This window comes from Notolepis coatsorum, assembly GCF_963971535.1.
Source record: "Notolepis coatsorum genome assembly, chromosome: 7".
NCBI classification, from domain to species: Eukaryota; Metazoa; Chordata; class Actinopteri; order Aulopiformes; family Paralepididae; genus Notolepis; species Notolepis coatsorum.
In genome coordinates, this window is record NC_140171.1 from 97858276 (window position 1) to 97884881 (window position 26606).

Here is a 26606-nt window from a genome sequence, read left to right on the forward strand (position 1 = left end):
ACGAAAAACCCCATTGGTTTAAACAGAATTAATAGGAAAAAAAAATTATAATATTTTCTTTTATTAAAAATAAAAAATTCAAATGTTGATTTAGACTTCGAATGCCAACGTAACAAACAAAGGTTAGAACGTTCGAACGTTTGGGCTCAGCCCTAGTCCGGGTCTGCTTCTACATCTGGTCCCGGCCCCACGTCTGGTCCTGCCTCCACGTCCGGGTCTGCTTCTACTTCTGGTCCCGGCTCTACGTCCGGGTCTGCTTCTACGTCTGGTCCCGGCTCTACGTCTGGGCCTGCTTCTACGTCTGGTCCCGGTCCCACGTCTGGTCCTGCCCCTACGTCCGGGTCTGCTTCTACATCTGGTCCCGGCCCTACGTCTGGTCCTGCTTCTACGTCCGTGTCTGCTTCTACGTCTGGTCCCGGCTCTACGTCTGGTCCCGGCCCCACGTCTGGTCCTGCCTCTACGTCCGGGTCTGATTCTCTGTCTGGTCCTGGCCCCACGGCTGGTCCTGCCTCTACGTCCGGGTCTGATTCTACGTCTGGTCCCGGCCCCACGTCTGGTCCTGCCTCTACGTCCGGGTCTGATTCTACGTTTGGTCCCGGCCCGACGTCTGGTCCTGCCTCTACATCCGGGTCTGCTTCTACGTCTGGTCCCTGCTCTATGTCTGGTCCCGGCTCTACGTCTGGTCCCGGCTCTACGTCTGGTCCCGGCTCTACGTCTGGTCCCGGCTTTACGTCTGGTCCCGGCCCCACATCTGGTCCTGCCTCTACATCCGAGTCTGCTTCTACGTCTGGTCCCGGCTCCGCATCTGGTCCTGCCTCTACGCCGAGGCCCACGTCTGGGTCGTCCCGAGGTTTGCGCCTGGATAGACTCCCGTCCGGGGTCCTGCTCCGGGGGTCTTTCCCGTGCCAGCTTGGCTGCGCCTTTTATGTTCCGTGCTTTCGTGTATCTCCTTTGTTACTCCCTTGCAAGTATAAGCATTATTGTTCCTCACTCCGTCAACTCTTGCCTCGTCTCTCTACTCGCCTCTGTCCTGCGTTTGGGACCACACTCTCCACACCTCACCAGATCATAACAGGGCGACTCTTGCTTTTGCCATGATTAAAGATTAAAGAATTAAAGAATTTTCAGTATTGGTCATTTCTAAGTAGGTCACAGTACCATATCCTGTCTCACTTGCATCACAGAAGTGATGAAGTTGGGCTGACTTGATCTTTCCAAATTATTTAGATCTAATACATCTTGGAATGTTGAAATTCTCCATTTGTTGTAGTCCAGTGAGCCATTTATGCCATGATTGACAGTAAGCCTCTGGAATCCTGTTGCCCCATCCATAATTCAGTTGACATAACTGTTGCAAGATGTATTTTGCAGAGAATATGAACGGAGCTAAGAACCCCAGAGGGTTTTACACTGAACTTACAGTGGAAAGGATTCCTCTTCTTGTGTAGGGTTGATTTTTCATGTTCACTTGGATTCTGAATGTATCTTCCTCAACATTCCACTGCACTCCAAGGGCTTGTTCAACCGGTAGGTGCTTCTGATCCAAGTCAATATATTTTACCTCTGTGGCTCGCTCTTCCTCTGGAATAGAGGCCAGCACTGTGCGGCTGTTGCTTAGCCATTTGATCAGGTGGAAACCTCCTTGAGCACACAGGGTTCTTAATTCTCTAGATCAGGGGTCAGCAACCTTTTTGACATGGAGTGCCTGTTTGAAATATAGTTGTAACTAGTGTGCCTCAACAATATTCCATGCATCGTAATATTTCTTTCTCATAATCAGGTCTTTTTAATGATAATTTTTACATTATTACATCATTATTGTTATTGTTATTATTAACAATATTATTATGATGGTTGTATCAACCCTAAATCTGAGTTGGGGGGGGGGGGGGGGGGGAATGCAATGCAGACAAACAGCTGCATAAAGTGCGACCATTTCACTCACATTTGCCCATTCATTTTTGGACACATCACACACCATCGGTGTGTGTACTGTACGTGTGCTGTCATAGCTCCACCTACAGGCCTAATGGAGAACACCAGGAGAACACCAGGATGTGAATGGAGGGTGAATGTGAGGTATATCGTGTAAATAAGTTTTGATTGATCGCAAGACTACACTGTAAAAAGAAAATAATAATAAGTTACCAGAACTTAAAAATATTGAGTTCAGTTACTGTGCATTAAGGTTTTCAGTTTTCAATCCATAATAAGTTAACAGAAAAATAAGTACACAACCACATTATTTCAACCTAATAAAACCATGTTTATTGTCATTGTTTTAAGAACACAAGTTGATTTGGTAATACTCACATTTTGAGTTAAAAAAATTGCTTTTAACATGTGCAATGTTCAATGAAATAGAAACATAAATAATAAAATTTGTTTTGATTAATCCCACTGGTCACAATGGTGACCGTAATAATGTTTTTGTTATAAGGCTCTGCAAATGTTACTGAATGATGTAGCAATGTATTTCCAGCTAAATTGAAATAATAAACAAATAAAGGGTCTCAATTAAATATGTAGTAGTAAAAAGAACCTGTGGGAGGATGTAAACAAGATAAATGCGACAACAGTGCAAAATATTTCACTATAATATTTAAAAGCAAAAAAAAAAAAGCAAAAAAAAACATTTTAATATTTTTTTTTAATGCTGCCCCCTGTGCCTATGAAAATGCCCCCGCATGCCTATGCAGGCACGCGTGCCTAGGGTTGCCTACCCCTGCTCTAGATAGTGCTATGCAGTCCTTCTCACTTGGCACAGACTTAAGACAATCATCAACAAAGAATTTTTCTTTAACAGTGTTAACTGCCACTGCTGAGAATGTATCCGTATTATCTTCAGCAGTCCTCACAGCCTAACGTAAGGTTATCCTATAACCCTAGTTATATGATACTGGCTGAGTGTCCCGCTCTGCCTACCCCTTATCTGCACGCACCTAGTGTGCTCCGGGGAACAAAACAAATGCACCCACTTGCACGTGACCACGCCACTCCCATGCATCCTATATTACGCCGGAAGTGGTCACGCCTCACCCTTTCCCGTTCGATTTCCATAAGCGGAAAACATCCAAGGGACCTCAGGGCGCTAAGAGCGGGTTTGGTGGCCTGGGGCTCGCGGGACGGTGGTCTGGGGCTCGCGGGATGGTGGTCTGGGGCTCGCGGGACGGTGGCCTGGGGCTCGCGGGACGGTGGTCTGGGGCTCGCGGGATGGTGGCCTGGGGCTCGCAGGACGGTCCACACACCGCTATCAGTGTTCGTCTTCCCCGCCAATGAAGTATTCACCCAAAGACCCAATACCGTGGCAACAACTACCGCACTACCGGTAGAATAAGTGCCGAGAACCGTGGGAAGTGATGCAAACTGTCTTGTTGTGTTTTGAACATTTATGTTGTGTTGATGGAATTACTTTAATATAGAGAGATGAAAACAATACGTTATTTCAATTGATATGAATTGGATAATGCTAGCAGGCTGCAGGCTGTTAGAGGTTAGAGGCAGAACTAGCGTAATGCGCTGTTTGGGCGTAGAGAGAGCGTACGTCAGTGGCCAATCAGATCACGCAAACCGAATACGGAAGTGCAACTCCGTTAGGGAAAATATACACGCGTCGTCCCCCATCCCGTGAGGGAGGCGTCGGTGAAGACCGTGACGTGTGACAGCCTGCTGCCCATGGGGATCCCACTGGTGAGGGCCCCAGGCCCTCCCCAGAGGGCCAGGTCCCCCAGTACTGACATGGGAACCTTCAGCCGCTTCCACTTGTCTCTCACCGGGTCTATTTCCATACTGGGAAACCACCTCTGTATCCTCCTCATGAAGAGGAGGCCAAGAGGGACCACAGAGTGAGCAGATGCCATCATACCGAGCAGGCGCATCAAGGACAGCGCCGTAACCGTCCTAGGATGGAACCTCCCGAGCGCGCCGAGAACATCCACTCGCCGCCGCTCTGAGAGGGATGCCCATATAGACCTTGAGCTTAGATATAAGCCCAAGTACTCCACCCGTTGACTGGGAAGAGGAGTACTCTACTTCCAGTTTACAGCAAAACCCAGGCTGGTGAGGAATTCCACCACCTGCCTGGTATGAGACCTGGCGATCTTCTCTGACCGGCCGAGGACCAGAATGTCGTCCAGGGTAGAAAAAAATTCGTATCCCCTGACGACGCAGAGGCCCCAGCGCGGTTTCCACGCACTTGGTGAAGATGCGAGGAGCCAGAGAGTAGCCAAACGGCAGCCTCTGGTACTCGTACGCTAAGCCCTGAAAAGGAAGCGTAGGTATGTCCTAGGAGGGAAGATCGGGATGCGCATCCTACAGGTCTATGGAGGTGAACCAGTCCCCCACCTGACAGCGCTTAACAGGTGGGTGATGGTCAACATTCTGAACCTTCCATGGGACATGTCCAGTATGGGTCTGACACCCCCCCCCCGATTTCTCGGGCACCAGAGAATATCGGGAGGAAACGCTGCTCATTGCGTCCTCCCATAGGACCACGACGACGGCCTGCTTCGCCGCCAGAGAACGAATCTCCTTGGCCAGGGCTGTCACTGCCGCAGACTCTGATAATAGAGTCTGTACCAAACCCAAAAACGGAGGGCGGGGTTGTGTAAACTGTAACATAAGCACCGCCCTCAGTGTTCGCTCCATCCACACCACTGCAGCCATACGTGGTAAAATTCCAAAGCGCCCCCGCCCCCCACCGCCAACTGCCGCTGGTCCGCTAGGAATCGTACATAGGTGGCCCGGTCCCTCCCGCTGTGCATTGTCAACCCTGGTCTCGCCAACCGCGCGAGCAGGGTGTCTCGTGGAGCCGGGATATCGCACCCTGACTCTACCAACGAGGCAATCGCACCCAAGGGGGGGACCCCGACAGAAGGGCCGGTCTGATACGGGGGGAGCGGCCATCACCCCTGGTGACATAGGCTCCTCAGCTGAGCATCTTCCTGGCTTAGCTTGCTGAGGACAGCCTTCTGTGCAGCTGGACATGCATGGTGTGTGGTCCTCACACTGCCCGATAGGGTGGGTCTCTACACACCGTAGCCCTGTAGTGATATTACTACCACCCAAATTACGCATGCCTGCGGGATCGGAAGTCCAGACGGGGGAGGCACTAACGTAATACTCGGCCTGGCGAGGGCGGGGCTGGGGGGAACCCACACTGCGACCTCCTGGGCCTAGAGTTCCCCCTCTGACAAAAGATTTTTGATACAGGGAACCCTGCTCCGTCGACAGATACAACACCAGGCTCACCAAACACAGAAGCAGGACGTGTGGTGTGGGAGCCGCTTGACAGCACAGCATTCTCATAGACAGACCCAGGCCTAGCTAGCAACTGGGTGTCAGCCCCTGTCTCCATGAGAGGCAAAATGTGGGGCCGCTTGTGCTTCACTGGAAGAATGCGGCCCGCAGCCAAAGGGAACAAATCAGAGCCCAGTGTCCCGTAGTGTAGCGGGGCGGAGTAACCGGAGAGCGTGCTAGACACAGCTAGATGGCAACGTTTTTTTAGGGCGTGCCCATCTAATATAGCCGATCCCTCAGGCCGCCGAGGCTATCGGCCTTGTGATCACCTGTTTTCTTTGTGTCCAGGTTATCTCAGGCGGGGGAAACATGGCCGCTGCCCGGGGGCCTCGCCGCAGCCACTGGCTGCGCAGTGTGGGGCGGCATGGAGCCCAGGTCAAATACTGCCCGCACCTCCGTGGACAGACCAAGGACCACCCGCGGACAGGGGAGCCCTGAGGAGGAGACCCCTTCCCTCCTCAAGGGGAGATTTCTCCAACAGATGATGCCTGTGAACAACCGTTGACAGCATCCTAGCCCTCCCTGCGGTTATAGCTTGCGGCTAGGTCAAAAGCTGAATAACCTCAAAACCTTGCACGATGGTTTTGACGTCGGCTGGCCCTAAGGCCCCACCACCCGACACCATTTTTGACAGAAAAGCAGCCAATTGAGCAATGTTGTCAGTTGTTGCTAAATTCTGTACCGTGGCGGTATAAGCTTCATCAGCCCACCAGCCACCTGCCGGGCCGACTCGCCTCATGGCGTCGGCCGGGCGAGACACCGTCTCACCATGTCAGGGCAAAGGACTGATGCCACCTGCTTCACTAAGCACGGAACACCAGTGGTGGCTGCTGACCAAAGTCTACTAATAGTGAAGCACTGCTCCACCAGTAGTGAATGAATGAATGAATGAAAACTTTATTTAACAGATTGCAGAATGGGTACAATACAGTACGGCTCAATACATACAATTGTTAAGGGGATGCAGACCTGAGAAAGACGTTTGTCTTGTTTCCATCAGGGTCCCCCATTTTCAATTCATATAGACATTTATGACATACACAACATACATGACATTTATGGCATAGGGACATATAGGTATTTAGTACTGATACATTTGTGACATAAGCGGTATTCAAATATACAGTACTGTTACCCCTAGATCCTGACAGAGTATATACATATGATGGGGAGGGGACTGTACATTAGGAGGGGGTGGGTGGGTGGGAGGGAAATATACATACGGCGGGGAGGGAATATATACATGCGGTGGGGAGGAGACTGTCTATTAGGAGGTGGTGGGGGTTTTGGGCATTTACGGTGGCCAGTTTCGAATTGCAGCCTCCCGTAGGTGCTCTTTAAGAGCGGTTTTGAATGTGGGCAGGGATTCACATTCCTTTACAGCTTTGGGTAGGGCGTTCCACATTGTTTTGGCATAATTGCGAAACGTGTTTAGTCCCTTGTTTGAGCCGAATCTGGGTTTAACATGATTTGTTGAGCTTCCTCTGGTGTAGTGGTTGTGGTATTCACTGACCTTTGGGAAGTATTTTGACATGTACATGGGCACCCCGGTCGTATAGTGTATCTTGTAGACCAGGCCCATTGCAAGTTGCTGTACTCTGTCGTCTACTCTAAGCCATCCTAGGTTGGCAAAGTGGGCAGGGGTGAGGTGGGTTCTGGGGTTCAGGTCAAGTAGTAGTCTGACCAGTTTGTTTTGTGATGTTTGTAATTTTGTTTTAAGCGCCTTTGAGGTGCTTTGGTACCATGAGGTGCACGCATAGTCATAGTACCCTTGAATGAGTGCTCCTGCCAGAGTCTTCAGGGTATTCTTGTTTACCAGAGAGGAGATCCGGTACAAGAATCTAGTTCGTTGGTTGACTTTTTTTATTACGTTGGATGCCATTTTGTCACAGGAAAGATTTGCCTCTAGGATGGAACCAAGATAGGTAATTTCGTCTTTCCTTGTGACAATATTGTCACCCACTGTAACTGAGAATCCGTCGGTCTTGCTGAGTTTGTTATTTGAACCGAAGAGAATGGACTCTGTGTTGCCCATGTGTAATGATAGTTTGTTATCAGCGAGCCATATGCAGATTTTGCCTAGTTCCGTGCTGAGGGTTTTTTCAACCTGCAATTTGTTCTTGTCAGAGACCAGCAGGGCTGAGTCGTCCGCAAACAGGAACAAGTTGCAGTCACAGGCTGACGACATGTCATTTGCATAAATTAGGAAGAGTAGCGGTCCTAGTATGCTTCCTTGTGGAACACCACAGCTCACTGTGAGGGGGGGGGATAGAGTACCGTTTACCTCTACCATCTGTTCTCTCCCCTCCAGGTAGGATTGCATCCAGCTCACTGATAAGCTATCAAAACCAATTGCTTTTAGCTTGTCCATTAGAATGGAGTGATTGACAGTGTCGAAGGCCTTTTGTAGGTCCAGCATGACCATGCCGCAGTATTTGCCCGCGTCCACCTCTTGTTTGATGTGGTCGTTCAAATAGAGGAGGCATGTGTCAGTGGAGTGGGACGTTCTGAAGCCAGATTGGAATTCGTAGATTAGATTTTTTTCCGCCAGGTACTTTTCGACCTGTTCGTAGACTATTTTCTCCATGACTTTCGAGATGGAGGTAAGAATAGAAACAGGGTGGTAGTTGCCTGGGTCTAATTTGCTGCCCTTTTTGTGTAGAGGGGTCACTCTCGCAATTTTGAAGTCCTTGGGGACGTGCCCCTGTTTTATAGAGAGGTCATGTAACAACCTCCACTGCGGTGTGCATCCGTGAAGGGATAAATGAATGAATGAACGAAAACGACTGAGAAGTTCCACAATGAGGTGCTCAATGGATTTAAGCTCAGCCCGTACTTCTATAATGTCCAAAGTCGGTGCCATACTTCCGTGTCAGCGTCGCCAAGCCAACAAGCCAGTAAGTAAACAACCTCCACAATGTCCGATTGTTGCTTGTGTGTGGCCAAGTTTTGCAGAGAGTGGTAAAACAGGATAAAACAGGGTACAATCGGATAAAACACTTGATAAAAACAGGCTAAAAGCACTTAAAAACAGAGTATCAAACGTGAGTATCAAACGTGACCGCAGCCCAATGCAGCAAACATTCCATGTGACATCACTCCCCGGAGCACACTAGGTGCGTGGAGATAAGGGGTTATCTCAGTAGGCAGAGCGGGACGCGATAGCCAGTTGATATATAACTAGCAACACTGGATAAAGATGTCGCTCCAAATAAATGGGCTGTCATTCTGTACTCTACTAGGCTTTGACTAATGTCACCATTTGGCCACCATAAGAATCTAAGAACGTTTTTGTCAGCTGGTGTGACTTTCACTTGATGGAACATGCCTTCTACGTCTGCCATCATTGCTACTGGTTCTTGTCTAAACTGGATCAAGACGCCCAGCAGTGTGTTGGATACTTGTAAATGGCTGCATTTATATAGCGCTTTTATCCAAAGTGCTTTACAATTGTTCCTCACATTTCACCCATTCACTCACACATTGATGGCAGAGGCGACCATGCAAGGTGCCAACCTACTCATCGGGAGAAATTAGGACACTTGCTCAAGGACACTTCGACAAGCAGAGGAGCGGGAATCGAACCGGGAACCTGCAGATTACCAGGCGACTGCTCTACCTCCCGAGCCATTGTCAAGGTAAAATGTAATTTTCAAGGCAATGTTTAGCAAATAGAGCCCATAACTCTGGAAATAAGCCATATAGAAAGATTATTTTCTGTAAATATGTCACACTGTAACATACAGAGGTGCTAAACACACAACATGACGGTGATGCAGATACTTTATAGGTCGGTGTGCTCAGAGGAAGTGTGTCAGCTCAGTACCTACTAGGCCACACTTTGAATACCAGCCAACCAAACTACTGCAGAGAGAGAGAGAGAGAGAGAGAGAGAGAGAGAGAGAGAGAGAGAGAGAGAGAGAGAGACTTATAATAATGTCCTAGGAACCTTTCAGAGGAAACAAGAGGCAAGGGAAAACAGAAGAAAGAAAGAAAGAAAGAAAGAAAGAAAGAAAGAAAGAAAGAAAGAAAGAAAGAAAGAAAGAAAGAAAGAAAGAAAGAAAGAAAGAAAGAAAGAAAGAAAATAAAGAAAGAAAGAAAGTTGATCTCTAGGACAGTAGCAGTCTAGGAGAGAGGAGAGTTGACCTCTAGAACAGTAGGTGTCTAGGAGAGAGAATAATTGACCTCTAGAACAGTAGCATCTAGGAGAGAGAATAGTTGACCTCTAGGACAGTAGCGGTCTAGGAGAGAGAATAGTTGACCTCTAGGACAGTAGCAGTCTAGGAGAGAGAATAGTTGACCTCTAGGACAGTAGCAGTCTAGGAGAGAGAATAGTTGACCTCTAGGACAGTAGGTGTCTAGGAGAGAGAATAGTTGACCTCTAGAACAGTAGGTGTCTAGGAGAGAGGAGAGTTGACCTCTAGGACAGTAGCAGTCTAGGAGAGAGAATAGTTGACCTCTAGGACAGTAGCAGTCTAGGAGAGAGAATAGTTGACCTCTAGGACAGTAGCAGTCTAGGAGAGAGAATAGTTGACCTCTAGGACAGTAGGTGTCTAGGAGAGAGGAGAGTTGACCTCTAGGACATAGGGGTGTAACGGTACACAAAATCCACAGTTCGGTACGTACCTCGGTTTTGAAGTCACGGTTCGGTATTTTTTCGGTACAGTGTATTTCCCAAAAGTTTTCAATTAACCCTTTTTTTTTTTTTTTTTTTTACTAATATAATAATAGCATAATAATGCAAGGAAACCGTTTCAAAGTGCAACAAACCTTTATTTAACATTGGAAGACATTTTAAATATCCTAAATAAAAAAATGCTCAGTTTGATTGTTTATTATAAAACAAACTGAAACTGGAAACAAGCCCTCTGTCTGGCTTTTTGTGTCATCCTTTTAACATGTACATTATTAATAGGGATGTCCGATATTATCGGCCGACCAATATTATCGGCCGATATCGGCAGTAAAATGTGATATCGGAAAATATCGGTATCGGTTTAAAAAAAGAAAAAAACAATAACAATATTTGTTATATATATATCCAGTGAAATTATTAGTTACCTGAAATTATTCAGTTTTTTGGGGGGGGAAACCCTGCATATATCGGTATCGGTTGATATCGGTTGATATCGGTATCGGAAATTAAGAGTTGGACAATATCGGAATATCGGTATCGGTAAAAAAGCCAATATCGAGCATCCCTAATTATTAATGTAGCTTGCGTTACCATGTACAAAATGTTAGTATGAGGAAAAAACTGTGGAAATGTAATAAATAAAAAGGAGTGTTCCAAATAAACACCAAAATATATACCATCTCTATTGGAATGGAGACTTCAGCACAGGATAAACTAGGGATGGGCAAAAATAATCCAGATCGATTGATCACATGATGTACTCAAATGGATTTGTTCTCACGAAACCAGGTGAGATTGCAAATCATTTTAATGAATATTATGTGGGTAAAGTATCTAAACTAAGGCATGCTATGAATATGTCAAACAGCCTGAAAACAAATGACTGTATTAAGTATATTATAATGAAAGACAAAATGTGTGAATTTGAATTTCATCAGGCTGAAGTCAGTGAGGTGGAGCGGTTACTCCGCTCTCTTTCTGATAGTAAGTTAGCAGGCCTAGATAACCTGGATAGTAAAGTGCTGAGAATGACTGCTGGTATTATAGCATCTCCTATATGTCATATTATGAATAGATGTTTGGATGTGGGTCTATTTCCAAAGATGTGGAAGGAGGCTAAGGTTTTTCCTTTACCTAAGGATACCAAATCTGCTTTTAATGAGGGAAATTCTAGACCTATAAGTATTTTACCTGTCTTGAGCAAAATCATGGAAAAGTTGGTGCATTCACAAATTCAAGAGTATTTTGTTTCAAACAAGCTTGCAACAGATTCTCAACATGCCTATAGAGCTGGTCACTCTACTTCTACTGCCTTGATACAGATGACTGATGACTGGCTTAAAGCTATAGATAACTCTATGTTGGTGGGAGCTGTGCTGTTAGATTTTAGTGCTGCATTTGATGTGCTGGACCATTCTCTACTGGTTGATACACTTAAATGTTATGGTTTTAACTCTTCTGCTTTAAAGTGGATACTAAGTTATTTGTCCTCTAGATCACAGAAGGTGTATCTAAATGGCAGCCTGTCCAGTAGCAGAGGTCTAGAGTGTGGCGTGCCGCAAGGAAGTTGCCTATAGGACCTTTGCTCTTCTCTGTATTTACGAATGACCTATCTTGGGCTACCAAATGTGCTACAACAGTTCTTTATGCAGATGATTCAACATTGTATTACGCGGCACCATCATGCAATGTACTTAATGAAGTTTTGAGTAGAGAACTTAAAGTTGTGCATGACTGGGTAGTATGTAATAGACTTGTCCTTAATATCTCCAAGACTAAATGTATTGTGCTGGGAACAAGGCACAGGTTATCTACAAATCCAAAGCTTCATTTAAACTTGTGTAATTCAGCAGTTCAACAAGTTGAAAGTACTAAACTCCTTGGAGTGATGCTGGATTGCACTCTGTCTTGGTCTCAGCATATTAATTATATTGTTTTAAAAATGGGAAGAGCAATTGGTATTTCCAGGAAATGTGCTTCTTTTGTTGCCCGTCCCCTTTTATGTCAGATAGTGCAAAGTTTAGTTTTATGTCATCTTGACTATTGCTCTGCGATGTGGTCATCTGCTGCCAGTGGTGACCTCAGGAAGCTCCAGGTGGTCCAGAACAGGGCAGCACGGTTGGTACTGGGCTGCTCACTAAGGTCTAATGTGAGCCGTATGCATGCCCGCCTCTCTTGGCTTAACGTTGAAAATAGATTGTCTTTTAATATACTTGTGCTGTTCAAGTTGGTCATGAGCAGTAAGACTCCTGTTTTTATACATAATCAGATTGTTTTTAGTAATACTGTGCACGAGCATTACACTAGAGGTTCCAGTAGTGGGCAGCTTGAATTGCCAGGTCCTAGAACCAGCGCTCTCGGGAGATCTTTTATTTTTAGAGCATTAACTCTGTGGAATGGCCTGCCTCGGAACCTCTGCTGCATTTACAGTAGATTCACTTTTAAAAATAATCTTAAATTGTTTTTAAATTGTTTTTAACACTGTAAAGTGGTTTTTTGTTTTTGTTTTACACTAATGTAATTTTAGCTATATTAATTGTTACAGTAGGTTCATTATGCATTGTGTGTACTGACTTTTAATAATTTTGTTTTTTTGCAATGGTGATTGTTTTTGTGTTTTTTTGTGTGTGGACCCCAGGAAGACTAGCTGGTTGCTATCGCACCAGCTAATGGGGATCCCTAATAAAATCAAATCAAATCAAATCAAATACTCGAGTACTCGTGGAGGAAAACGCTGTACAAAATAAACGTCTTTTCCGGTGTTTTAGACTTTTATTTTGAAGCCCACCGACCGGAGCTTTTCCGGTGTTTTAGACTTTTATTTTGAAGCCTGCCGACCGGAGCAGAAGTATTATTGTTATTATCCTAGCTGCCTAGCAGAACGTATTGAGCCGACAACTTGTCTCGTCCGGTTCTGTGTTTTTGAGCTAATGATAAAACAAATGTTGATTGTTGGTGAACAACTAACTATAGGTTAGTTTTAACGTTAGCTACTAACGTTAGATGCAGCTACTACAGGCAATCAACGATGAGGAGGAAGCGTCAAAGCCGTATAGAATAGCCCTGTGTGCGTACTTAGGCACGACTCTAAACTACCTGTTATAATAAATTAATTCATGTTTAACTTGTCCCCGTGTCCAGTCATTTGACTAGCCCCACCCGTTCATTGTAAACAATGATGCATGTAATTGTATTAACGTTATTGTGTGTTGTAGGCAGCTATGCTATACATTGTATTTAGTTTGTTAGCTATTTAGCTAATATTGAATAGCATCAACGACGCTAGATCTTTCATCTTTATTTAGCAGTCCAGTTTCTCCGGGCAGTAGCGAGTAACTACTTGGGTCTAAAAATAGCTAGCCTACACTACAAAAAAAGTTTCCATACCGTTGCAATCGCTCGGTGCACAGCCCGTACTGTACCGGAGGACCAGATTGAGACGGTACAGTACGTATCCGCGTACCGTTACACCCCTACTAGGACAGTAGCGGTCTAGGAGAGAGAAGAGTTGACCTCTAGAACAGTAGGTGTCTAAAAGAGAGGAGAGTTGACCTCTAGAACAGTAGTGGTCTAGGAGAGAGAAGAGTTGACCTCTAGAACAGTAGTGGTCTACACTGTAAAAAAAAAAATCTGTAGAAAAACGGTAAAAGTCTGGCAGTTTGGGGACATTGAATTAGTGTAAAATTTACATTGAAATACCCTAATTAAAATAAAGTGGAAAAGCAATACATTTACAGATAATTCTGTTTATTATTTGAGAACCCGAGAACAGAGAATGGTAAATGGCTGCTTTTTTATATAGCGCTTTTATCCAAAGCGCTTTACAATTTGTTACTTACATATTACCCATTCACACACCGACGGCGGAGGCAACCATGCAAGGTGCCAACCTGCTCATCGGGAGCAATTAGGGGTTAAGTGTCTTGCTCAAGGACACATCGACACGCTGCCCAGGAGGAGCGGGAATCGAACCGGGAACCTCCGGATTGCCAGACGACTGCTCTACCTCCTGAGCCACTGTCGCCCCTTTAATCAATTAACCACTGTTAATTGACAGGTTAGGTTCAGCAGTGAAACACTGTTATTTTACAGGTTTTTTCCTACATTATTATGATCAAACACCTTCAATAAAGTGACAGAACTTAAAGTTCAGCAGTGAAACACTGTTATTTCACAAGTTTTCCCTACATTTACGATGAAACTCCTTCAATTAAGTGACATAACTCAAAGTTCAGCAGTGAAACACTGTTATTTCACAGGTCTTTCCTAAATTATTACGATCAAACTCCTTCAATAAAGTGACAGAACTTAAAGTTCAGCAGTGAAACACTGTTATTTCACAGGTTTTTCCTAAATTATTATGATCAAACTCCTTCAATAAAGTGACAGAACTTAAAGTTCAGCAGTGAAACACTGTTATTTTACATGTTTTCCCAGAATTATTACAATCAAACTCCTTCAATTAAGTGACAGAACTCAAAGTTCAGCAGTGAAACACTGTTATTTTACATGTTTTCCCAGAATTATTACAATCAAACTCCTTCAATTAAGTGACAGAACTCAAAGTTCAGCAGTGAAACACTGTTATTTTACATGTTTTCCCATAATTATTACGATCAAACTCCTTCAATAAAGTGACAGAACTTAAAGTTCAGCAGTGAAACACTGTTATTTCACAGGTTTTTCCTAAATTATTATGATCAAACTCCTTCAATAAAGTGACAGAACTTAAAGTTCAGCAGTGAAACACTGTTATTTTACATGTTTTCCCAGAATTATTACAATCAAACTCCTTCAATTAAGTGACAGAACTCAAAGTTCAGCAGTGAAACACTGTTATTTTACATGTTTTCCCAGAATTATTACAATCAAACTCCTTCAATTAAGTGACAGAACTCAAAGTTCAGCAGTGAAACACTGTTATTTTACATGTTTTCCCATAATTATTACAATCAAACTCCTTCAATTAAGTGACAGAACTCAAAGTTCAGCAGTGAAACACTGTTATTCTACATGTTTTCCCATAATTATTACAATCCAACTCCTTCAATTAAGTGACAGAACTCAAAGTTCAGCAGTGAAACACTGTTATTTTACATGTTTTCCCATAATTATTACAATCAAACTCCTTCAATTAAGTGACAGAACTCAAAGTTCAGCAGTGAAACACTGTTATTTCACAGGTTTTTCCTCAATTATTACGATCAAACTCCTTCAATAAAGTGACAGAACTTAAAGTTCAGCAGTGAAACACTGTTATTTTACAGGTTTTCCCATAATTATTACAATCAAACTCCTTCAATTAAGTGACAGAACTCAAAGTTCAGCAGTGAAAGACTGTTATTTCACAGGTTTTTCCTAAATTATTACGATCAAACTCCTTCAATAAAGTGACAGAACTTAAAGTTCAGCAGTGAAACACTGTTATTTCACAGGTTTTTCCTCAATTATTACAATCAAACTCCTTCAATTAAGTGACAGAACTTAAAGTTCAGCAGTGAAACACTGTTATTTTACAGGTTTTCCCATAATTATTACAATCAAACTCCTTCAATAAAGTGACAGAACTCAAAGTTCAGCAGTGAAAGACTGTTATTTCACAGATTTTTCCTAAATTATTACGATCAAACTCCTTCAATAAAGTGACAGAACTTAAAGTTCAGCAGTGAAACACTGTTATTTCACAGGTTTTTCCTCAATTATTACAATCAAACTCCTTCAATAAAGTGACAGAACTTAAAGTTCAGCAGTGAAACACTGTTATTTTACAGGTTTTCCCATAATTATTACAATCAAACTCCTTCAATTAAGTGACAGAACTTAAAGTTCAGCAGTGAAACACTGTTATTTCACAGGTTTTTCCTCAATTATTACAATCAAACTCCTTCAATAAAGTGACAGAACTCAAAGTTCAGCAGAGAAACACTTTTATTGTACAGATTGTTAGAAACAAAAAGCTTCACGTGTTAACAAACGATCAGGATTGTAAAACTGCTTTATTTTGGAAGCAAGTGTGCTGTATAAAACAGATTCAAATGATTTAAAACTTTAGCTTGCAGTGTTTGTTCAAATATAATGTTTAAATACAGTATGTAAAGTTAAAAACCTATAGAAGTACAATCTAAACACTATTTATGGATCAATATGCATGGCAGCTGCCACCATTGGTGTGTGAATGTGTGTGAATAGGTGAATGAGAGGCCATACGCGCTTTGGATAAAAGCGCTATTGCTATATAAGTGCAGTCCATTGAACATAACATAATGGCCAAGTAGTAAATTAAACTTTATGTCCACAATTCTGAACTATCCCTTCAATGTCATCAGATGATTTCAACTTTTAAAAGCGGAGAAAGCAACATATTGTGCTGTTGAACCGAGGGGGTTGTGGTCAGGTCTACAGTTTTTTAGCTTTACCATTTCAGTTTTATATTGTTTTCCACAATATTCTCCCGACCCCTGGGGGCTCCATAATATATGTGAACATTATACTGTTTAATTCAGAATCCCAACTATACAGTGTATTACTAAGTAAAAATCAAAACATACCACACCACAAAAGGTCAATGAATCAGTGGCACAAGTGAAGAGCAGATAAGGAACAATCCTCCAGATTGGCAGTAATCAGCTGGATCCTTGGTGCATGGTGCATCTGGGAAAATGAAAAAAAAGGACACTATGATTCACTGGAAAGTCCGGGACTGTACATTAGGAGGGGGTGGGTGGTAGGAAAAAAGATATATACGGTGGGGAGGAGACTGTCTACAGATACACCTGTGTGATGTTGCTACGGAGTTAAGCTAATAAACGTATACTATACTCACAACCACAGCAGGGGACACAACTATTTTGTTACCCTGCCATGTGGCGGACAGACCTCGCAAATGTCACTCGCCCAATAGCCTCCAGCTGCAACCACTCGAGTCCCTGAGTGATGACTGCTTGGCGCCGCCTCGGTAGAAAAAATTCCCTTTTCATGATATTTGGCGCCTCTGATTGGCTCAATTTTGTTTCAATCTGTATGCATCTACAAATCATATTATACCAGGTAGTCAATTCCGTTAGACTGCGAATCAAATTGACGGATCTCCCCAATCAAATTGACGGAAATCCGTCTTGAGACGGAACACTTTAATGCCTGCATTCAACATCGATTATCTATTGTTCAGGATGTAGGAACGTTATACTTTTTCATTCATACAAAAATACAAAAATACCTTCTAGAATATAAGTATGTTTTATCATTTCCTGTAGTAATTCCTAGAACGTGAGTTATAGACCTAAATGCATCGATTGCCGTTTATTCCCTAGACACGCTATATTAAAAAATTCAACTGTATATGATCGTATACGTTATGCGTCATCATGCACGGAGGAAAGGGGGGGGGGGGCGGCGTTTATAATTATGTGATCGTCAGTAAATGCTTTATGTAGTATGGGTGATATATTGATCAGATGGTTTGCAGTGAAATGAATAAATTGGGCTGAAAATAACCAGGGTTTAGCCCAGTCAGATTTAAGGCTTTAAGACTTTTTAATGCCTATCAGAATTAAATTTAATACCAATTTCACGATAACAAAATGGCAAAAATCATGGGTACTCTCAGTACTCATTCAAGGGTACTACGACTATGCCTGCACCTCATGGTACCAAAGCACCTCAAAGGCACTAAAAACAAGATTACAAACATCACAAAACAAACTGGTCAGACTACTGCTTAACCTCACTCCTAAAACCCACTTTACCCCTGCCCACATTCAAAACCGCTCTTAAAGAGCACCTACGGGAGACTGCAATTCGAAACTGGCCACCGTAAATGTCCACCCCCCCCCCCTCCTCCTAATGTACAGTCTCATCCCCATCATATATATATAATATTTTCTGTTAGGATCTCTGGGTAACAGTACTGTATATTATTTGCATATCGTATATGTCACAAATGTAACAGTACTACAGTATATACCTGTATGTCATGTATGTCCCTATGCCATAAATGTCATGATGTCATGTATGTTTTTACTGTATTTATTTCTGTATATGTTCGGACAGAGATACGGGATGGTTTGAAAGCTCGGCGTTGCTAATAAATATTTTTAATATTTTTTTATAAACTGCTCAAAGCGGCATTATTTCCGCCGTTGGGTGATCACAGCGCCTGCGCACCATCCCGTATCTCTGTCCGAAACCCTCGTGCAACTGTGAGCACATTTGTAATGTCTCTGTGATACTTGTATAACGAACGTTCGGCCAGAACCAGTCCTTCAGGGTAAATCTAGGTTGGTTTCCCATTGAGGAGCAAGTGACTGTGGATTCACTCGGTGCAGCACAGTCACGAAAGGGGCTAGTATGGACCCTGATGTAAACAAGACAAACGTCTTTCTCTGGTCTGCATCACCTTAACAATTGTGTGTATTGAGCCGTACTGTATTGTACCCATTCTGAAATCTGTTAAATAAAGTTTTCATTCATTCATTCAGCCAGCCGCCGCGCTCACTGGGGCTATTGATAGCGTCAATTAATTGTTGTTGTTGTTGGTACTGCCGCTGCGGATGTGAACGGGGCCGGAGGGGCTTTGGGAGGATGGGAAAGTTATTATTATTATTATTATAATAGTAATTGGCTATCATACGTGCCTAGCTAGCGTTAGCTAAAAGAGCCCTCGCAGTGAAGTTATTATTATTCTAGCTATCATACTGCAATATAAACTGAGTTTTATAGTGAAAAGAGCAGCTTTATTTTGGTCAAGATTGAAGGCTCTATATTGCAGGAAATTGCACATACAGGTGTTCATTAAATGTAAAAAAAATTAAATAAAAATAAAAGAATAAAAAAGAATCTTGCACCCCCACTTTCAACTATAACTAGGCGGCCATGGGTGTATATATGAATTTTGAATGCCATGGCGAAAAAATTCAATATTGATCTCAATAACGCTGTACAGCGAGATCCAATAGGGTCCAGCTGCAGACTCGGAGCCTCGGTCCAGATTGGAACTTCCGCCCTGCCACAGGACTATTACTCCTGTGACAGGGCAATGCGCTGATTGGCGGAAAGTACGGAAGTATCTCGAAGTACGTCTGACGTATCTCGAATTACATCTGACGTTTCTCTACGTTAGCGAACATTAAACGTTGTATTCATAAAATAATATAAATTCAGCAGCATGGGGAGGGCCGGGGGGAGGGGAGGTACAGGTAGTAGAAGACATAGTTATAGTACAGTGGAGAAGTAAAAATAGAATAAAAAGGCAGTGGAAACAATATACAATATTATTAACTCTAATAATAACACGCCTCGCGGGCTCATTATAATACGAGAGCCGTGGGTCTGCATTGTATAGAGCGGATCCCCCGGCCGTATTCAAGCGCTGGAGCGCTTTGCCATGGATAAAACTGTATTAATATAGTAGTAATAATAGTAGTTGGCTAGTTGCGCGCTTCTGGCCACCTCCCGCAGTGCGCGCATACACACATACTGTCTGTAGCCTATACAGTACGTGCAAAATTAGTTGTCAAGAGCCAATCGCACAGGTTGCCTCATCTCATCTGGCTCTGCAAATAGATCTAGAGTCTGAATATCATATATAGCCTGCTGATGATCTCTCTCAAATCCATTCTGAGAACGGAATGCAGTGCCTGCGACGCGGGTCTTGATTGATTGATTGATTGATTGATTGATTGAAAATTGTATTAACAGATCATGCTGGACCTACAAAAGGCCTTTGACACTGTCAATCACTCCATTCTTGATTGAACATTTTATTAACAGATTGCAGAATGGGTACAGTACAGTACAGCTCAATACACACAATTGTTAAGGGGATGCAGACCAGAGAAAGACTTTCGCCTTGAGGGGGGGGGGGTCGGGTAGGAGGGGTGGGTGGGTGGGGGACACTGTACAACTGTACAAGCAAAACTGTACATTGGAATATTGACAAAACCATACTTGGTCATTTACTGTACATTGGAGGGGGTTGGGTTACAACACAGGAGCAGAGTATAAACAACAGTACAGGAATGAGAAACAGTACTGTACTGTTTTGTAGGTCCAACATGATCTGTTAATACAATTTTCAATCAATCAATCAATCAATCAATCAATCAATCAATCAATCAAGACCCTCGTCCCGGGCACTGCATTCCGTTCTCAGAATGGATTTGAGACGAGAGAGAGAGAGAGAGAGAGAGAGAGAGAGAGAGAGAGAGAGAGAGAGAGAGAGAGAGAGAGAGAGAGAGATCATCAGCAGGCTATATATGATATTCAGACTCTAGATCTATTTGCAGAGCCAGATGAGATGAGGCAACCTGTGCGATTGGCTCTTGACAACTAATTTTGCACGTACTGTATAGGCTACAGACAGTATGTGTGTATGCGCGCACTGCGGGAGGTGGCCAGAAGCGCACAACTAGCCAACTACTATTATTACTACTATATTAATACAGTTTGATCCATCGCAAAGCGCTCCAGCGCTTGAATACGGCCGGGGGATCCGCTCTATACAATGCAGACCCACGGCTCTCGTATTATAATGAGCCCGCGAGGCGTGTTATTATTAGAGTTAATAATATTGTATATTGTTTCCACTGCCTTTTTATTCTATTTTTACTTCTCCACTGTACTATAATTATGTGACCTGTACCTCTATGTCTTCTACTACCTGTACCTCCCCTCCCCCCGGCCCTCCCCATGCTGCTGAATTTATATTATTTTATGAATACAACGTTTAATGTTCGCTAACGTAGAGAAACGTCAGACGTAATTCGAGATACGTCAGACGTACTTCGAGATACTTCCGTACTTTCCGCCAATCAGCGCATTGCCCTGTCACAGGAGTAATAGTCCTGTGGCAGGGCGGAAGTTCCAATCTGGACCGAGGCTCAGAGCGGAAGTTCCAATCTGGATCGAGGCTCCGAGTCTGCAGCTCGACCCTACTCGCGAGATCTGGCGGTCAAAGCATGGCGGGCAATAACCCTTTACAGCGTGGATGTGTTAATAATGATTTGAAGATGTTTACACTTTTTTTTACAACCCTACTGTTCTCCCAAGAATTAAATAAAGGTTTGATGATGATGACATGTCCTAGAAGAGAGATATAGATAGAGTGGGTGTGTTTGTGTTTGTACATGGAAGTTATACTCACATCAGCTTAAGGGAGATGCCATCCATGTCAATTCAGCATAGGATGATTCAGATGGCCTTGTGGTCAGCAGGGTCCCCCTCTGGCTGCTGGCCTCTGGTAGAGGTGTAGATCACCAGTGTCATCCCTCTGAGAACACAATTAGACTTTAGACAGTGGCTTGTGAGCACGATGAGCCTCATTTCTTTATTTTGTGATTGCTCTATCTATCTGATCTTATTACAAAATACTTGCCTCCTAGATCACTAAATGCGGGGCTCCTATCCTATCAGGCCACGTGAGCGGATCGGCGCGGCCGAGAAATCCGCTCTTCGCTCTTTAAAGCTTGGTCCGCTCCGCTAATCGCTCATGTTGACCCCGCTCCCAAGTCGCTCTCCGCTCGCTCCCCACTCACCTTGAATCGAGCGCTCCCCGCTCCCCGCGCCCCGCGCCAGATCGCTCGGCAGTTTTTCTTTTTCTTTTTTGGAGCATGGTGTAAATGAGCTCAAACTACAACAGTCTACACCCCCTGGGCCCCTTAACAATTGTTTGTATTGAGCCGCATTGTAATTGTAGCCATTCTGCAATGTTAAATAACGTTGTTTATCCATTCACTAGTTCTATTAAGCGATGATAGGCTAGCCGAGCCACAATGCTATGGTCGCTGCCATTAACGTTAGCATGTAAGCTAACGTCAACAACAATGGCGTCGATACTTTTTTTAACAGGAGTGAGTGTGGGCGTCATAGATATCTATGGTGGGCGTCTCTACAGTGACGAAGCCTGAACCCTTCTCATTGGTTGAAAATGGCCTTCATGTTTGTACATCGCCATCTGTTGCTTTGGCATTGTACTGCATGTATATATTACATCAACAGTGTTAAACCACTGTGAGCGGCCTGGAGTGGATTGGAGCGGAGGAGAACTCTCGCTCCGGACGTCGCGCCGACTCATTTTAAAACCCACTCCTCGCTCACGTCAAAACAGCCCGCTCCGCGCCCCGCGCCGCTCACGCTCCGATCCGCTCACATGGCCTGTATCCTATTGAACATATTTTACTTTGTGTAAAATATGAAATATGAAATATGAAATATGAATTGAAAATGGGGGACCCTGATGGAAACAAGACAAACGTCTTTCTCAGGTCTGCATCCCCTTAACAATTGTATGTATTGAGCCGTACTGTATTGTACCCATTCTGCAATCTGTTAAATAAAGTTTTCATTCATTCATTCATTCATTCATTTTCATTCATTCATTCAGTGTGTTTATTTTAACAATAATTTGTGATGCCATCACACAAACTGGCATTTAAAGGGTAAAATTTCAAAAAGTCCTGCACCAGAATGCAGGAAATTAAGTTTTTGTAACAAAATAATTGTGTGTGTGTGTGTGCGTGTGTGTGTGTGAGAGAGAGAGAGAGAGAGAGAGAGAGAATGATGGACAATTGCTTGCTGTGTGAGAGAGAGAGAGAGAGAGAGAGAGAGATAGAGATTAAGTACATTTGCTGAAATACAGTTGTTCTTAATTTTCTCACTTGCTATGTGAGAATGTTAGTTATTATGTTCTCAATGCCCTTGCATTGTATGAGTTGTGTGGACGCGTTTGCTAGTTCTAGTGCTATCCCTTTGTACATTGTGGCTGTGTCTGACAAAAGTTAACAATAAATAATGGTATTAGGAATACATTTGCCTCCTGCGTGAACTGTGCATAGCTGAATAGACTGTATTTTAACACCGGTCATATGGTGGTACTTGGAGAGCCAGCTACATTCTCAGGTGGTACTTGGTGTAAAAAGTTTGAGAACCACTGATCTATCATGTATAAAATTCAACTCACAATTCTACATGGGCTTCAGGTGGTGGTCTGCGTCTTCAGGTGGTGACATACTTCCCGCAACTGGTGAAGAATCTCTGAAATATTGGATTGTTTGACAGTGACACACAACAGAATATTATTTTATGCCTGAATTTCCCCCAAATGGCTAATTGGACAGCACTTCTCCACCATCAGTGGCTATACGTGTCAGATAGGTGCAGATAGGAGAATCTGTCTGAATGACAAAGAAATCGCTTAACTCTCCCTCCCTCGGCCGCTATTGGCGCGACGGTGTAGCGGTCATTCCTATATGGCTATGACTATGAGCCCAGATGCAACGAGTAATTGTCTACTCAAAATCAACCAAGTGTCATGATTACGTCATTACAACCTGGGACTTGGATGGGAGAGCAGGAAAGATCCAATGTCTTCAGTAAAAAATCCGCCAATCAATGCAAAGGTAAACATACGTCTTTAGAGACGTTTTATATAAGAATAAACACCAGTGAACTTGTGTATAAAATTCAACTCACGCTACAGGCAGTCTCTGCCTGCGTGCAACTGCTGGTCTCTGGTGGTAATTCAGGAATGGCTTCAAGTTCCTCTGGCGAAGAATCTCTGAAATATTGAATACGACAATAAAAATGTTATGCCAGTGAGAGAGGGAGACGGAGATAGAGGGAGAGACAGACATAGCACTGCTGTGTCATCAAATGACAAAGGCTTTGGCAATGTAGGTGTTGTGTGAAGTGGAGGGGGTCGAGGTGAGAGAGACAGAAAGACAGAGATGAAAACACAGATAAAGGTGTGAAGTTTGAAGTGGGGTGAGAGAGACAGACAATATTGAATTGAAAGATAATACTTACTGAGCTGAATCAATGGCAGTGTGGTAATAGGGGCTGGAGTTATACATTGGCATTCCTAGAGAAAGAGCAACATAATTAACAAAATAAGGAAAAAATAAGCACCATCAAAGTAGTTATCAATGAGCACCATATAACCTACAGTAGCAAGTGTACCTAGCTCCATATACCTAGCGCATGTCTGGTGGTAAAAACAAAACATGATTTGAGAATGTGTTAGTTAACTCACCTTGATAGCGGCGATGATTGCCAGCGAATTCTAAAAAGAAGACGATCAAAATATTCAAAAAACCTTGTATGCAATTTATCAAGACTGTGTATATTATATATATATATGTTTAGAGTAGCAGGAGCTAGAAGTTCAAATATGTCAGTCTTTCAAAGCCCCATTTTTTATATATAACAAAAGGCAGAATGAACATCACTGCCGCCCTGCTGGATTAAATTCTGAATTGCAGGTAGGCCTGAATAAGTATTTACTGTGCAAAATAACCAAAACCAGATAAATAATATCTGTTTTTTATGAAGCACAGATCATGTTAATTAAGTATTCTGAGTCTGAGCAGACAGAAAACCATCTTACCCTCAGCAAGGGATTACTTTCTGCTGAAGACCCACAATGCAACACAACAACTGCAAGCTAAAATGCCTCACATACAAAACGAAATAAAATAGAGCCATGGCTGTGTCCCAAGTTTAACACAATTGAACTATAATAAAGTATTTGTTAACACTAGTTACAACAATGCTTATGTAACTATTAAAAACGTACATTTTAATCACGAAACAAAATGGCAGAATAACGTTAGCTAGCATGCTAGCTAGCTAACGTTAGTAGCTATAATAATATGCATCACTATTTGCTCAAACAAGCTCCAAACTATTTGCCACGGCACAGAGATAACATTTAGTCAAACGATAACAGCCCGGTGATGGTATCTGAACGGAATCATACTATTCCCATAAGAACTCACTTACCAGTTAAGTATACCAGCATGTTAGCTAATAATGCTAACAAGCTTCGTTCTAGCCTACTAGTTGCCACCACAGTAATAATTCACAAAGTAGCATGTAGTCAAACGATGACAGCAAGATTATGGTATGTGAATGGCCTAATACATAATATTGTCAATGACTTACCAAGGAGTTTGGCTCAGACTATTTGTCAAGCCAGTCAGTGAAGACACCATCCATCGCGCCAAAGTGTTTGAATACCTCAAGTCCCGTGAGATCTTCTAGGTCTCGCGAGTTGCTTAGGACTATACCCTCTCGAAGGGGAGGGGAGGGGGAGGAGGGGAGGGGGAATCTACTAAATTGATTCAACGACAGTTTTTCAAATGTTGAAATGGTATCTGTAATTAAATATTGAATCAACATAGCTTTTTCAACCTCAACCAAAAAGAACCAATCTGACTGTACATTGGAGGTGGTTGGGTGGGTGGGGGGGTTGGGTAGGAGGGGTGGGTGGGGGACACTGTACAACTGTACATAAATATTACAGTGACAGTCCAGTTGAGTTAATGGATGGAGGGGGGGGGGGGGGGCGTTGACTTGCAACGGATGGACTATAGTGCAGCAATGCAAGTTCAATTCACAGTTATTACTACAGACCGGTGGCACTCACCTCTGTGGTCATGAAATGTTTCGAGAGGCTGGTCAAGGACCACATTTGTGCTTCCCTCCCCAGTGATATGGACCCTATGCAATTTGCATACAGGACAAACAGGTCCACTGACGACGCGGTCTCCCAGGTACTGCACAGCACCCTCTCTCACCTTGACCGTCAGAAGGGGGGCTATGTGAGACTGTTGTTCATACAGCTCAGCGTTCAACACCATAGTCCCCATCACCAGACTGGTGGACAAGCTGATCGAGCTGGGTCTGAGCTCCGCCCTGAGCGCCTGGGTACTGGACTTTCTGAGTGAAAGACCCCAGGCGGTCAGGGTGGGGGGTCAGACCTCCAACACCATCACCCAATTCAATTTCATCAATTTCATCTCTGTGCGTCAGAGTTAATTTTTTTACAGAGCGCTAGCTGCTCCCTACTTCCAGTCCTTGTGCTAAACTATAGGCTATAGTTGCTTGCTTCCAGCCCTTGTGCTAAGCTATAGCTAGCTGCTCCCTACTGCTTCCAGCCCTTGTGCTAAGCTATATAGCTAGCTGCTCCCTACTGCTTCCAGCCCTTGTGCTAAGCTATAGGCTAGCTGGTCCCTATACTGCTTCCAGCCCTTGTGCTAAGCTATAGCTAGCTGCTCCCTACTGCTTCCAGCCCTTGTGCTAAGCTATAGGCTAGCTGGTCCCTATACTGCTTCCAGCCCTTGTGCTAAGCTATATCTAGCTGGTCCCTATACTGCTTCCAGCCCTTGTGCTAAGCTATAGCTAGCTGCTCCCTACTGCTTCCAGCCCTTGTGCTAAGCTATAGGCTAGCTGGTCCCTATACTGCTTCCAGCCCTTGTGCTAAGCTATAGCTAGCTGCTCCCTACTGCTTCCAGCCCTTATGCTAAGCTATAGGCTAGCTGGTCCCTATACTGCTTCCAGCCCTTGTGCTAAGCTATAGCTAGCTGCTCCCTACTGCTTCCAGCCCTTGTGCTAAGCTATAGGCTAGCTGGTCCCTATACTGCTTCCAGCCCTTGTGCTAAGCTATAGCTAGCTGGTCCCTATACTGCTTCCAGCCCTTGTGCTAAGCTATAGCTAGCTGCTCCCTACTGCTTCCAGCCCTTATGCTAAGCTATATGCTAGCTGGTCCCTATACTGCTTCCAGCCCTTGTGCTAAGCTATCCCAGATAGCAAAAAATGAGTGAATCAACGTTGAAATAGGGTTCAGCAGAAATATTGAATCTATGTTGAAGCCTGACATCTAAATTATATAGATCGT

The 26606-nt window shown here is 43.7% G+C and overlaps 1 long non-coding RNA gene across 1 annotated transcript; it reads right to left on the reverse strand.

The window, feature by feature from the left end:
* Positions 1-15850: 15850 nt before the first annotated feature.
* On the reverse strand, positions 15851-24963 carry LOC311231995. The gene is made up of 7 exons (XR_014619899.1): positions 24872-24963; positions 23961-23990; positions 23735-23789; positions 23402-23486; positions 22890-22963; positions 21075-21200; positions 15851-16585 (listed from the first exon to the last, which is right to left on the reverse strand). It is a non-coding gene; the product is annotated as an uncharacterized lncRNA (long non-coding RNA).
* Between the last annotated feature and the right edge of the window lie 1643 nt (positions 24964-26606).